This window comes from Trachypithecus francoisi, unplaced genomic scaffold (assembly GCF_009764315.1).
Source record: "Trachypithecus francoisi isolate TF-2019V2 unplaced genomic scaffold, Tfra_2.0 Lachesis_group6, whole genome shotgun sequence".
NCBI lineage: Eukaryota > Metazoa > Chordata > Mammalia > Primates > Cercopithecidae > Trachypithecus > Trachypithecus francoisi.
In genome coordinates, this window is record NW_022681471.1 from 85,484,213 (window position 1) to 85,497,459 (window position 13,247).

Sequence of the window (13,247 nt, forward strand, 5' to 3'; positions counted from 1 at the left end):
TCCAATTTGTTGACCTATAATTATTCACAGCAGTCTCTTAAGATCCTTTATATTTCTGTAAAATTGTTTTTTTTCTTGCTATGAATTTTAAATTTTTTATTTTTGTTCTGGAAATTTGATGTTTACTTAATCCTTATATGTAATAGAACATAATCCATTGAGCCTTTGGATAAACAAAATTTTCAGCGTTTACTCATAATATATTCTTCAAATTATCCCACACAAAACTGCTTAGAAAGAATGTGTTAAACTAGGCTGGGCGAGGTGGCTCACGCCTGTAATCCCAGCACTTTGGGAGGATGAGGCGGGCGGATCATAAGATCAGGAGATCCAGACCATCTTGGCTAACAGGGTGAAACTCTGTTTCTGCTAAAAATACAAAAAATTAGCCGGGCACGTTGTCAGGCGCCTGTAGTCCCAGCTACTCGGGAGGCTGAGACAGGAGAATGGCGTGAACCCGGGAGGCGGAGCTTGCAGTGAGGCGAGATCGCGCCACTGCACTCCAGCCTGGGTGATGAGCAAGACTCCATCTCAAAAAAAAAAAAAAAAAAAACAAGAATGTGTTAAACTATACTGATAATTAAAAAACAAGCACAACAACATAAAGAATCTTCCTCTATTTCAGGAGAAATGATTTACTGTGAAGTTATCCTTTTAACATCTTTGGTGTCAATTCTGGGTGAACCAAGATGGTCGCTTTCTGTCTCGTTCAATGATCCTCTTGCCCTGATCTTGTTCAGACGGTGTCTCTCCCGTGTACAGCACCATAGTCTCTATGGTGGGAGCCTAAAAAGGCCCCCCTTCTTGTTTCCCTATCTGTCGTCTGATTTCTGCAGTCTCCTTGTGCACTTTCTCATAGCAGTAGCCACAAAGGACATATTTCTGTTTCAGGTGACCACATTCAGGACAAACATCTGTATTGTTCTTTTTTTTTCATTTTCTTTTTGAGACAAAGTCTGGCTCTGTCACCTAGGCTGGAGTGCAGTGGCGCGACCTCGGCTCACTGCAACCTCCGCGTCCCGGGTTCAAGTGATTCTTCTGCCTCAGCCTCCCGAGTAGCTGGGACTACAGGCACATGCCACCACGCCCGGCTAATTTTTTGTATTTTTAGTAGAGACGGGGTTTCACGATACTGGTCAGGCTGGTCTCGATCTCCTGACGTCGTAATCTGCCCACCTCGGCCTCCCAAAGTGCTGGGATTGCAGGTGTGAGCCTCCGCGCCCGCCTATACTGTTCTTAACTTTAATAAGCTTCTGAGAGTTTCTTCTCCTACACAAGTTAACTTCAGTGGTGCGTCTGTTTTTGGGAGCTGCAATCCAAAAGATACTATACAAAAGGCTGGAATTCTCATTATTTCCACTGGTATCATTTGCTGGCTCTGTAAATATGCTGGGCCCTGTACTGCTAATGCTGGTCCCCACGGAGGACTAGGAAAGCCCAGCCGACTCTGTGGAAGCTTCCGCAGTAGTCGCTCCCAGTAGTTTCGAAGCAGTCCCTGGGCTGCAGGCCACAGCGGAACCGTAAAATTGGTTTTAACGTCCACTGTTTATTTCTGATTTTAGTTATTTGGGTCTTCTCTTTTTTTTTCTTAGTTAATCTGGCTAACAATTTGTCAATTTTGTTAATCTTCTCAAAGAAGCAACTCTTGATATTCTTGATTTTCTCGATTATTTTTCTATTTACTATTTCATTTTTCTCTGCTCCATTGTTTCCTTCCTTCTTCTAGCTTTCGGTTGTTTTGTTTTTATTTTTCTAGAGCCTTACAGTGTAAAGTTAGATTGTTTATTTGAGATCTTTCTTTTTTTTAGTATAAGTGATTACAGCTATAAAGTTCCCTTTCCAGTGCAGTTGCCACATCCTACAAGTTTTGGTAAGTTGTATTTTCATTTTCTTTTTCTTTTTCTTTTCTTTTTTATTTTCTTTTCTTTTCTTTTTTTTTTTTTTTGAAACGGAGTCTTGCTCTGTCATCCAGGCTGGAGTGCAGTGGTGCGATCTCACCTCACTGCCACTTTCATCTCCCGGGTTCAAGCGATTCTCCTGCCTCAGCCTCCCAAGTAGCTGGGATTACAGGTGTGTGCCACCAAGCCCGGCTAATTTTTGTATTCTTTGTAGAGACGGGGTTTCGCCATGTTGGCCAGGCTGCTCTTGAACTCCTGACTTCAGGTGATCCGCCCACCCTGGCCTCCCAAAGTGCTGGGATTAAAGGCGTGAGCCACCGCACCCAGCCTGTATTTTCATTTTCATTCATCTCAAGATATTTCCTAATTTCCCTGGTGATTTCTTCTTTGATCCATTGGTTGTTTACAATTGACTTGTTCAATTTCCACATGTTTGGTAATTTTCCAGTTTTCCTTCTGCTGCTGATTTCTGGTTTCATTCCACTGTGATTAGAAAAGATGCCGGGCGTGGTGGCTCATGTCTGTAATCCGAGCACTTTGAGTAGCTGAGGTGGGCAGATCACTTGAGCTCAGGAGTTTGAGACCAACCTGGCCAACATGGTGAAACCTCACCTCTCCTGAAAATACAAAAATTAGCTGGGCATGGTGGTGTGTGCCTGTACTCCTAGCTACTCAGGAGGCTGCGACAGGAGAATCACTTGAACCCGGGAGGTGGAGGTTGCAGTGAGCTGAGATCGCGACCCTGCACTCCAGCCTGGGGGACAGAGGGAGACCCTGTCTCAAAAAAAAAAAAAAGGAAAAGAAAAGAAAAAGAAAAAGATACTTTGTATGTTTTCAATATTTTTAGATTTATTGACTTGTTTTGTGGCTTAACATATGGTCTATCCTAGAGAATGTTCCATGTGTACTTGAGAAATATGTGTATTCTGCTATTGGTGGGTAAGTGTTCTGTTTTATGTCTGTTGTATCTAATTGGCCTATAGTGTGTACAAGTCCTCTATTTTTTTATTGATCTTCCATATGGTTGTTTTTTCCATATGAATGTGTAGTCTTGGAGCCCCCTACTATTATTGTAGTTCTGTTTATTTCTCTGTTCAATTCTTTTTTCTTTCTTCTTTTCTTTTTTGAGACAGTCTCACTCTGTCGCCCAAGCTAGAGTGCAATGGTGCGATCTCAGCTCACTGCAACCTCTGCCTCCTGGGTTCAAGCAATTCTCCTGCCTCAGCCTCCCAAGTAGCTGGGATTACAGGTGCACACCACCATGCCCAGCTAATTTTTTGTATTTTCAGGAGAGATAGGGTTTCACCATGTTGGCCAGGCTGGTCTTGAACTCCTGACCTCAGGTAATCCACCGCCTTGGCCTCCCAAAGTGCTGGGATTACAGGCGTGAGCCGCCACGCCCGGCCTTCTCCGTTCAAGTCTGTCAGTGTTTATTTTTTGTATTTAGGAGATCTGATATTTAATGAACATATTGATAATTGTTCTACTTTTTGGTGCACTGACCATTTTATCATTATTTAATGTCCTTCTTTGTCTCTTGTAACAGTTATTGCCTTAATGTCTATTTTGCCTTATATTTGTATAGCCATCTCTCTCTGCTCTCCTTTGGTTAGTCTTTGCATGAAATATCTTTCTAAAAAAAATCATTATAGTAAAAACACAGCATGAGATCTACTTTCAACAAATTTTAAGTTTACAAAATTTACAATATTGTTAACTATAGGCATGACATATAACATATCTCTACAACTTATTCATCTTGCATAACTGACACTTGATACCCATTGAATAGCAACTCCTCATTTCCCCTTTTTCCCAATCCCTGGCCGCTACCATTCTATTATCTGGTTTTATGATTTTGATTATCTTAAATACCTCATCTAAGTAGAATCACACAGTATTTGTTCTATCACTGGCTTATTTTACTTAGCATAATGTCCTCAAAGTTCATTCACGTTGTCATATGTGGCAAGATTTCCTCCATTTTTAACACTGAATAATATTCCATCATATGTACATACCACAGTTTATTCATTCATCGATTGATGGACATTTAGGTTGTTTCCATATCTTGGTTGTGAATAATGATGTGATGAACATAGGAGTGCAAATATCTCTCCAAGTTCCTTATTTCAAATCTTTTGAATAAATAGCCAGAGATGGACTTGCTGGATTATATGGTAGTTCTATTTTCACTGTGAGTATGTTTGTTGTGGGCTTTTCATTATGACCTTTATTACGTTGAGGTATTTTTCTTCTATTCCTAGTTTGCTGAAAGATTTCATCATGAAAATGTATTAAATTTTCTTTTTAATTTTTTTAAATTTTATTTTAGATCCAGAGGGTACATGCACTTGTTTGTTACATGGGTATTACATGAGTAATAGTGGGGGTTGGGCTTCTAGTGTACCCATCATCCAAATATTGGAACTTATATCTAATAGGTAATTTTTCAACCCTCACCCCCTCTCAGCCTCCCCCTTTTTGAAGTCCTCAGAGTCTATTTTCTCCATCTTTATGTCCATGTGTACCCTTTGTTTAGCTCCCATTTAATAAATGAGAAATGCAATATTTGATTTTCTGTTTCTATGTGAGTTCACTTAGGATAATCGCCTCCACTGCATCCATGTTGCTGCAAAGGAAATGATTTCATTGTTTTTTTATGATTGCATAGTATTCCATGATGTATCTATATCACATTTTCTCTTTTTAAACATTTATTTATTTATCTTGTAATTTATTTTTTGAGATAGAGTTTCACTCGTTGCCCAGGCTGGAATGCAGTGGTGTATCTCGGCTCACTGCAACCTCTGCCTCCTGGGTTCAAGTGATTCTCCTGCCTCAGTCTCCCAAGTAGCTGGAATTATAGGTGCTCGCCACTACGCCCAGCTAACTTTTGTATTTTTTAGTAGAGACAGGGTTTCACTATGTTGGCCAGGCTGGTCTTGAACTCCTGACCTCAGATGATCCACCCACCTCGGCCTCCCAAAGTGCTGGGATTACAGGCGTGAGCCACTGCGCCCAGCCCTTAACTTTTAAGTTCAGGGGTATGTGTGCAGGTTTGTTAGATAGGTAAACATGTGTCACAGGTGTTTGTTGTACAGATTATTTCATCACCCAGGTATTAAGCCTAGTACCCATTAGTTATTTTTGCTGGTCCTCTCCCTCCTCCCATCCTCCACCCTTCAGTAGGCCGCAGTGTCTGTTGTTCCCCTCTATGTGTTCATGTGTTCTCATTTAACTCCAACTTGTAAATGAGAACATGCAGTATTTGGTTTTTTGTTCCTGTATTAGTTTGCTAAGGATGATGGCCTCCAGCTCCATCCATGTTCCTGCAAGGAACATGATCTTGTTCTTTGTTATGGTTGCATAGTATTCCATGGTGTATATGTACCACGTTTTCTTTATCCAGTCTACTATCACTGATGGGCATTTAAGTTGATTCCATGTCTTTGCTGTTGTGAATAGTGCTGCAATGAACATACATGTGCATGTGTCTTTATGATAGAATGATTTATATTCTTTTGGAAATATACCCAGTAATGGGATTTCTGGGTTTTGTTTTGTTTTTTGTTTGTTTGTTTTGTTTGTTTTTGAGACAGTCTCGCTCTTTCACCCAGCCTGGAGTGCAGTGGCGTGATCTCGGCTCACTGCAACCTCTGACTCCTGGGTTCAAGCGATTCTCCTACCTCAGCCTCCCGAGTAGCTGGGACTATGCACCACCATGCCCGGGTAATTTTTGTATTTTTAGTAGAGACGGGGTTTCACCATGTTGGCCAGGCTGGTCTTGAACCCCTGACCTCGTGATCCTCCCACCTCAGCCTCCCAAAGTGCTGGGATTATAGGCGTGAGCCACTGCACCCGGCCAGTAGTTCTGTTTTTAGCTCTTTGAGGAATTGCCCCACTGCTTTTTACAGTGGTTGAACTACTTTATACTCCCACCAACAGGATATAAGCAATCCTTTTTCTCTACAACCTTGCCAGCACTTGTTATTTTTTGACTTTTTAATAATAGCCATTCTGACTGATGTGAGATGGTATCTCATTGCGGTTTTGATTTGCATTTCTCTAATGATCAACGATGCTAAACTTTTTTTTCATATGCTTATTGGCCACATGTATGACTTCTTTTGAGAAGCGTCTGTTCATGTCCTTTGCCCACTTTTTAATGGGGTTGTTCTTCTTCTTGTAAATTTGTTTAAGTTCCCTATAGATGCTAGATAGTAGACCTTTGTTGGATGCATAATTTGGAAACATTTTCTCCCATTCTGTTAGGTTGTCTGTTTACTCTGTTGATAGTTTCTTTTGCTGTGCAGAAGCTCTTTAGTTTAATTAGCTCCCATTTGTAAACTTTTGCTTTTGTTGCAATTAATTTTGGTATCTTTGTCATGAAATCTTTGCCCATTTCTATGTCCAGAATATGCCACATTTTCTTGATCCACTCCATTACTGGTGCATGCTTAGGTTGGTTTCATGACTTTACTATTGTAAATAGTGCTGCAATAAACATACAAGTTCTGGTTGTCTTTCTAATATAATGATTTATTTTCCTTTGGGGGATACCCAGTAGGTGGGATTGCTGGGTCAAATGATAGTTCTATTTTCAGTTCTTTGAGATATCTCCACACTGTTTTCTACAGAGGTTGAACTAATTTACATTCCCACCAGCAGTGTATGAGTGTTCCTTTTTCTCTACATCCATGCCAACATGTGCTGGTTTTTAACTTTTTAATAAAAGTCTTTCTGGCTTATGTAAGATGGTATCTCAGTGTGGTTTTAATTTGCAATTTTCTTAAATGCTTTTTGTGCATCTGTTGAGATAATTATGTGATTTTTTTAGCTTTTATTCTACTAATGTGGTGTATCGCATTAATTGATTTTCATCGTTAAAACATCTTTGATACATTGGTGTTGTGTGGGAAGTAAAATTTAGAAATCCTTACATCCCAGGGATAAATCCCACTTGGACATGGTGTATAATCCTTTTAATGTGCTGTCTGATTCAGTTTTGTAGTATTTTATTGAGGATTTTTACGTCTATATTCATCAGAGATATTGGCCTGTTGTTTTCTTTTATAGTAATGTCTGGCTTTGTATCAGGGTAATGCTGGTCCCATAAAATGGGTTTTAAGCATTCCCTCTTCTTCATTTTTTGGACGAGTTTGAGAAGAATTGGCATTAATTCTTCTTTAATTTTTATTAGGATTCACCAGTGAAGCCATCTAGTTCTGGGCTTTTCTTTGTTGGGAGGTTTTTTTATTACTGACTCAAAGTCCTTACTAACTATAGTTCTGCTCAGATTTTCTATTTCTTCATGCTTTAGTCTTAGTAGGTTGTACATTTGTAGGAATTTATCCATTAAATAAACTCTTCCTCTAGTTTATCCAGTTTTCTGGCATATAATTGTTCACAGTAGTCTCTTATGATCCTTTTTATTTCTGTTGTGTTTATTTTATTTCTGTTGTAATGTCTCTTCTTTCATTTATGATTTTATTTATTTGAGTCTTCAATCATTTTTAGTCAATTTTGCTTATCTTTAAAAAAATTTTTAGTTTTGTTCATTTTTTCTGTTGATTTTCTCTTTTCCAGTTTGTTTATTTCTGCTCCAATTATTGTTATTTCTTTCCTTTTCCTAACTTTGGGCATAGTTTGTTCTTTTTTTTTCTAGCTCCTTGAGTTGAAAGACAGGTTGTTTACTTGAGATATTTTTTCTTTTCTAATGTAAGCATTTCTTCCTATAAGCTTCTCTCTCAGTACTGCTTTCGCTACATTCCATTAGTTTGGATATGTTTTGTTCTCATTTTCATTTGACTTGTGGTACCTTCTCATTTCCTTTTTGATTTCTTTGACCTAATGGCTGTTCCAAAAGAATGTTGTTTAATTTCCACATATTTGAAAATTTTCAGTTTTCCTTCTGCTATTGATTTTTAGTTTTATTTCACTATCATCAGAAAACTTATCTGGTACGATTTCCTTTTTTTTTTTTTTTTTTTTTTTGAGACGGAGTCTCGCTCTGTAGCCCGGCTCCCGGGTTCACGCCATTCTCCTGCCTCAGCCTCCCGAGTAGCTGGGACTACAGGCGCCCGCCACCTCACCCGGCTAGATTTTTGTATTTTTTAGTAGAGACGGGGTTTCACCGTGTTAGCCAGGATGGTCTCAATCTCCTGACCTTGTGATCCGCCCGTCTCGGCCTCCCAAAGTGCTGGGATTACAGGCTTGAACCACCGCGCCCGGCCACTTATCTGGTATTATTTCAATCTTAAATTTGCTAAGAAATGTTTTTGACCTAACATGTGGTCTATCTTCGAGATTCTTCCATGTGCACTTAAAAAAATGTGTATTCTGGCCGGGCGCGGTGGCTCAAGCCTGTAATCCCAGCACTTTGGGAGGCCGAGGCGGGTGGATCACGAGGTCAGGAGATCGAGACCCTCCTGGCTAACACGGTGAAACCCCGTCTCTACTAAAAATACGAAAAACTAGCCGGGCGTGGTGGCGGGCGCCTGTAGTCCCAGCTACTCGGAGGCTGAGGCAGGAGAATGGCGGGAACCCGGGAGGCGGAGCTTGCAGTGAGCCGAGATTGCGCCACTGCACTCCAGCCTGGGTGACAGAGCAAGACTCTGTCTCAAAAAAAAAAAAAAAATATGTATTCTACTGTTGTTGGGTGGAATATTCTGTATGTGTCTCTTACGTCCATTTGGTCTATGGTGTTATTTAAGTCCTCTCTTTCCCTATTGATCTTCCATCTGGGTGTTTTATACATTATGAAAGTGGGATATTGAAGTATCCTACTATTATTGTATTGCTGTCTATTTCTTCCTGTCAATGTTTGCTTTATGAAATTAAGTGAACTGATGTTAGGTGCATATGTATTTGTAACGATGATATCTTTCTGGAAGATTAGTCTTTTTATCATTATATAATGTTCTTCCTTGTCACTTGTGACAATTTTTGACTAAATTATTATTTGTCTGATATGAGTATTGCCACCCCTTCTTTCTTTTGTTTACCATTTGCATGAGATTTTTTTCCATGCCATTACTTTCAGCCTCTGTGTGTCCTTAAATCTAAAGCGAGTTTCTTTTAAACAGCATGTAGTTTGCTCTTTTCTTTTTTAATATGTTCAGTTACTGTATGCTTTTCCACTTGGGAGTTTAGTTCATTTGCATTAAGGTAATTATTGATGAAGAATTTACAATTGCCACTTCGTTAATTGTTTTGTGTTAGTCCTATAGTTCTTTTGTCTGTCTTTTCTTCTCTTGTTGTATTCCTTTTTGTTTGTTTGTTTTATTTTTTGTATTGATATGATTTGATTCCTTTCTCTTTTCCTTTTGTGTTTCCTGTACAGGTATTTTTTGTGGTTGTCATTACCTTGGAATTTATATTAAAAATTTTATAACAGCCTATTTTAAGCTGATAACAACTTCAATTCAACTGCATACATATATGCTGCATTGTAACTTTTCCACCCCATACATTTTATTGTCTTATTGTCAAGATTTTCACCTACTCACATTGTGTACATTTAAATATATTTTAGTTATTATTTTTAATATTTTAATCTTTCAACTCATACTGGAATTAAAAGTGGTTAAGCCACCATCATTACAGTAGTATAATTTTCTGTATTTGTCTATATATTTACCTTTATCAATGAGTTTCATACTTTCTTATGCTATCATGTTTATGTTTAGCATCCTTTTGTTTCAACTTGAATAACTCTCTTTAGCATTTCTTGTAAGGAAGATCTGGTACTGATGAAATTTCTCAGCTTTTTTTTTTTTTTTGAGATGGAGTCTCGCTCTGTCGCCCAGGCTGGAGTGCAGTGGCCGGATCTCAGCTCACTGCAAGCTCCGCCTCCCGGGTTTATGCCATTCTCCTGCCTCAGCCTCCCGAGTAGCTGGGACTACAGGTGCCCGCCACCTCGCCCGGCCAGTTTTCTGTATTTTTCAATAGAGACGGGGTTTCACCGTGTTAGCCAGGATGGTCTCGATCTCCTGACCTCGTGATCCACCCGTCTCGGCCTCCCAAAGTGCTGGGATTATAGGCTTGAGCCACCGCGCCCAGCCGAAATTTCTCAGCTTTTATTTGTGTGAGAAAGTCTTCATTTCTCCTTCGTTTTTGAAGGACTATATTGCAAGATATAGTATTCTTGGTTGGAAGATTTTTTGTTTTTTTTTTCAACACTTTGTGTATAGTATCTCATTCCTTTCTGGGCTACATAATTTCCTTTTTATTTAAACTTTTAAATTATTAGTTGAAAAATTAGAATTGTATATATTTATGAGGTACAATATGATGTTATAATATATGTATACAGTGTGAAGTAATTAGATCAAGTGAATTGACATATCCATCACCTCAAATACTTATCAATTTTTGTAGTGAGAAAATTTGAAATTTGCTCTCTTAGCAATTTTGAAATATGCAATACATTATTATTATTAACTATACTCACCATGCTGTGCAATAGATCTCAAAAAAATTTATTCCTCCTGTCTAACTGAATTTTGTATCTGTTGACCAACATCTTTCAATTCCCCTTAACCCCTGGCCCCTGGTAACCACTATGCTGTTCTCTGCTTCTATAAGTTTGATTAACAGGTATATTAAGCTTGATTAACAGGTATATTAAGTTTTAGATTCCAAATATAAGTGAGCTCATGCAGTACTTGACTTTCTGTACCTAGCATATTTTATGTAGCATAATATCCTCCAGGTTCATCTTTTTTGTTGCAAATGGCGGGATTTCCTTCTTTTGAAATACTAAATAGTATTTCATTGTGAATGTATACATTTTCTTAATCCATTCATTTGTTAATGGACATTTAGGGTGATTCCGTATCTTGGCTATTGTGAATAATGTTGCAATAAATATGGAAGTGCAGATATCTCTTTGACATACTGATTTCAAATCCTTCGGCTGTATATCCAGTAGTGGGATTTCTAGATCATGTGGTAGTTATATTTTTAGTTTGTAGAACGTCCACACAATTTTCCATGATGACTCTACTAATTTACACTCCCATCAACAGCATACAAGGGTTGCCTTTTCTCTGCATCCTTGTCAACACTTGTTATTTTTTGTCTTTTTGATACTAGCCTTCCTGACAGGTGTGAGGTGATGCCTCATTCTGGTTTTAATTAACATTTACATAATGATTAATGATTTTGTTCATTTTTTCACGTGTCTGTTGGCCATTTGTATGCACACACATCTCTCAAGAACACATAATGATTTTCAGCAAGTCTAGTCCAAATCTGTTGGGGATAAAAAATAAATTAACTCAGTGGAAGCATAATATTGTTAGAGTACACCCAGATTTCGTCACTACACAGAACATTTAACTTATTGTTGTTTTTTTTTTGAGACGGAGTTTTGCTCTTGTTGCCCAGACTGGAGTGCAATGGCATCATCTTGGCTCCCTACAACCTGCCCCTCCCAGGTTCAAGCGATTCTCCTTTCTCAGCCTCCCGAGTAGCTGAGATTACAGGCATGCGCCACCACGCCCAGCTAATTTTGTGTTTTTAGTAGAGACGGAGTTTCTCCATTTGGTCAGGCTGGTCTTGAACTCCCAACCTCAGGTGGGAGTTCCTTGGCCTCCCAAAGTGCTGGGATTACAGGAGTGAGCCACCGCGCTCGGTCCAAAACATTTAACAATTTTTTTTTTTTTGAGACGGAGTCTCGCTCTGTAGCCCAGGCTGGAGTGCAGTGGCCGGATCTCAGCTCACTGCAAGCTCCGCCTCCCGGGTTTACGCCATTCTCCTGCCTCAGCCTCCCGAGGAGCTGGGACTACAGGCGCCCGCCATCTCGCCCGGCTAGTTTTTTTTGTATTTTTTTTAGTAGAAACGGGGTTTCACCGTGTAGACCAGGATGGTCTCTATCCCTGACCTCGTGATCCACCCGTCTCGGCCTCCCAAAGTGCTGGGATTACAGGCTTGAGCCACTGCGCCCGGCCACATTTAACATTTTAATCATAGTAGGTAATATTTTCTGAGTGCTTACTCTGTATTGGGCACTAGAATTATCTTCATTTCATAAAAAAAGGAAAGTAAGGCTTCCAGGTGTCATTCACTCAGGGTCACAAAGCTAATAAATGGAATAGGAAATGGCACCAGGACTGTCTAACCACAGTCAACCCACATAACTACATCACAGAGCTGTCCTGGTTTCCACCAGTCACATTTAGATTAATAGTGATAGCACAACTTTCTCTAAGATCAGTGGGAGTACCTGAGAGACCTTAGTTTAAGTAAAAAGACTATTCTGGTAAGTTTGCTTCCACGGTGAATTGACATCGTTTCCTCTGGAGACAGAAAACTTCTACCAGCTTTTATTTTTAAAAAATTTTTTTCATAAAACCATAACACTTAATTTTTTTTTTTTTTTTTTTTTGAGACAGTCTCGCTCTGTCGCCCAGGCTGGAGTGCAGTGGTGCAATCTTGGCTCACTGCAATCTCCGCCTCCCAGGTTCAAGTGATTCTCCTGCCTCAGCCTCCTGAGTAGCTGGGATTACAGTTGTGTGCTACTATGCCTGGCTAATTTTTGTATTTTTAGTAGAGACGGGGTTTCACCATGTTAGTCAGGCTGGTTTCGACTCCTGACCTCGTGATCCACCGCCCTTGGCCTCCCAAAGTGCTGGGATTACAGGTGTGAGCCACCCTGCCCAGCCAACACTTAAATTTTAGTTTTTATCAAAGTAATATATGTGCATCATTAAAAGAAATAAAATGCTACTAACGGGCACATAACAAAACCTAGCAATATCCTGTAGCACTTCTTCCCACTGTACGTCCTGCAGGAAACGACTTTCAACACTTTTAACTGTCTCTTCAGAATTTACCATTCCCAAATCCCTTCTCCTTTGCCACCTCCAATTCAGAGGCTAAACAACCAGCTGTTTGCTTTCTTAGTTTCCTTTGTAGCTAAGGATGGCTGTATTATCCAACTGTAGCCAATGAGATGTTTGCTGGGGGCCTTTTACTTCCTGAACAAAGACACTTACACAGCTAATGCCATCCCCTTCCTTATTTCTGCTTTGAATATAGTCGTGCTGTCTGGAGCTATAACAACCATCTTGTGACCTTGTAGGGATTAGCATGAGGATGAAGACAACATGTTAAGGAAGAAAGTCAGAAAGAGCCTGATTTCTTGATAACATCATCGAGCAGCTGAACCCATGCCACCCTTCCTGTTAACTGAAAAATAAATAAATAAATAAATAAATAAATGAATAAATAGAGCCATATGTGTTTAAGACACTGTCAGTTGGGTGTTTTTTGTTTGTTTGTTTGTTTGTTTTTACTTATGGCTGAAAGGAGTTTTAAGTGATGGACCACCATGATTCTTCA

General features: G+C 39.5%; 1 pseudogene; it reads right to left on the reverse strand.

Moving 5' to 3' along the window:
- Window positions 1–562: 562 nt before the first annotated feature.
- The window catches only part of LOC117077768, a 34,001-nt pseudogene continuing 21,316 nt past the window's right edge, over window positions 563–13,247 (reverse strand).